The following is a 2473-nucleotide window of genomic DNA, read 5'->3' on the forward strand; positions in this document are numbered from 1 at the left end:
AGGAGATGGCAGCCGAAAATAATAATAATGTAAGGAAGATGCTTGGTGACTTTACTGCACCAAATTCCAATTTACATGGAAGAAGCATCTCCATTCCTGCCATTGGAGCAAACAACTTTGAGCTGAAACCTCAATTAGTTTCTCTGATGCAGCAGAACTGCAAGTTTCATGGACTTCCATTTGAAGATCCTTTTCAGTTCTTAACTGAATTCTTGCAGATCTGTGATACTGTTAAGACTAATGGAGTAAATCCTGAAGTCTACAGGCTCATGCTTTTCCCATTTGCTATAAGAGACAGAGCTAGAATATGGTTAGACTCTCAACCTAAAGACAGCCTGAACTCTTGGGATAAGCTGGTCATGGCTTTCTTAGCCAAGTTCTTTCCTCCTCAAAAGCTGAGCAAGCTAAGAGTGGATGTTCAAACCTTCAAACAAAAAGATGGTGAATCCCTCTATGAAGCTTGGGAAAGATACAAACAGTTGACCAAAAAGTGTCCTTCTGACATGCTTTCAGAATGGACCATCCTGGATATATTCTATGATGGTTTATCTGAGCTATCAATGATGTCATTGGATACTTCTGCAGGTGGATTCATTCACCTAAAGAAAACGCCTGCAGAAGCTCAAGAACTCATTGACATGGTTGCTAATAACCAGTTCATGTACACTTCTGAGAGGAATCCTGTGAGTAATGGGACGCCTATGAAGAAGGGAGTTCTTGAAATTGATACTCTGAATGCCATATTGGCTCAGAATAAAATATTGACTCAGCAAGTCAATATGATTTCTCAGAGTCTGAATGGAATGCAAGCTGCATCCAATAGTACTCAAGAGGCATCTTCTGAAGAAGAAGCTTATGATCCTGAAAACCCTGCAATAGCAGAGGTGAATTACTTAGGTGAACCTTATGGTAACACCTATAATCCATCATGGAGAAATCATCCAAATCTCTCATGGAAGGATCAAAAGCCTCAACAAGGCTTTAATAATGGTGGAAGAAATAGGTTTAGCAATAGCAAGCCTTTTCCATCATCTACTCAGCAACAGACAGAGAATTCTGAGCAGAATCCATCTAGCTTAGCAAACTTAGTCTCTGATCTATCCAAGGCCACTGTAAGTTTCATGAATGAAACAAGGTCTTCCATTAGAAATTTGGAAGCACAAGTGGGCCAGCTGAGTAAAAGGATCACTGAAATCCCTCCTAGTACTCTCCCAAGCAGTACAGAAGAGAATGCAAAAGGAGAGTGCAAGGCCATTGACATAAGCACCATGGCCGAACCTGTAAGGGAAGGAGAGGACGTGAATCCCAAGGGGGAAGACCTCCTGGGACGTCCAGTGATCAATAAGGAGTTTTCCTCTGAGGAACCAAAGGAATCTGAGGCTCATCTAGAGACCATAGAGATCCCATTAAACCTCCTTATGCCATTCATGAGCTCTGATGAGTATTCCTCTTCTGAAGAGAATGAGGATGTTACTGAAGAGCAAACTGCTAAGTTTCTTGGTGCAATCATGAAGCTAAATGCCAAATTATTTGGCATTGATACTTGGGAAGTTGAACCTCCCTTGTTCATCAATGAACTAAGTGATCTAGATCAATTGACATTGCCTCAGAAGAGACAGGATCCTGGAAAGTTCATAATACCTTGTACTATAGGCACCATGATCTTTAAGGCTCTGTGTGACCTTGGTTCAGGTATAAACCTCATGCGCCTCTCTGTAATAGAGAAACTGGGAATCTATGGGGTGCAAGCTGCTAAAATCTCATTAGAGATGGCAGACAATTCAAGAAAACAGGCTTATAGACAAGTAGAGGACGTGTTAGTAAAGGTTGAAGGCCTTTACATCCCTGCTGATTTCATAGTCTTGGATACTGGAAAGGAAGAGGATGAATCCATCATCCTAGGAAGACCTTTCCTGGCCACAGCAAGAGCTGTGATTGATGTGGACAGAGGAGAATTGATCCTTCAATTAAATGAGGACAACCTTGTGTTTACAAATCAAGGATCTCTCTCTGCATCCATGGAGAGGAAGCCTAAAAAGCTTCTCTCAAAGCAGAGTCAAACAAAGCCCCCACAGTCAAACTCTAAGTTTGGTGTTGGGAGGCCACAACCAAACTCTAAGTTTGGTGTTGAACTCCCATATCCAAACTCTAAGTTTGGTGTTGGGGAGTCTCAACAATGCTCTGAACATCTGTGAGGCTCCATGAGAGCCCACTGTCAAGCTATTGACATTAAAGAAGCGCTTGTTGGGAGGCAACCCAATTTTTATTTATCTAACAATATTTTTCTTAGTTATATGTCTTTATAGGTTGATGATCATGTGGAGTCACAAAATAAATATAAAAATTGAAAACGGAATCAAAAACAACAGAAGAAAAATCACATCCTGGAGGAAGCACCTGCCTGGCGTTCAACGCCAGAACAGAGCATGGTTCTGGCGCTGAACACCCAGAACAAGCATGGTTCTGGCGTTCA

At 41.6% G+C, this 2473-nt stretch overlaps 1 non-coding gene across 1 annotated transcript; it reads right to left on the reverse strand.

Annotated features, from left to right (window-relative positions):
• Positions 1-401: 401 nt before the first annotated feature.
• LOC148549783 (small nucleolar RNA R71) lies at positions 402-509 on the reverse strand. Its single transcript, XR_015897610.1, has one exon. It is a non-coding gene; the product is annotated as a small nucleolar RNA R71 (small nucleolar RNA).
• Between the last annotated feature and the right edge of the window lie 1964 nt (positions 510-2473).

This window comes from Arachis ipaensis, chromosome B8 (genome assembly GCF_059453495.1).
Source record: "Arachis ipaensis isolate K30076 ecotype BB chromosome B8, ASM5945349v1, whole genome shotgun sequence".
In the NCBI taxonomy this organism is placed as follows: domain Eukaryota; kingdom Viridiplantae; phylum Streptophyta; class Magnoliopsida; order Fabales; family Fabaceae; genus Arachis; species Arachis ipaensis.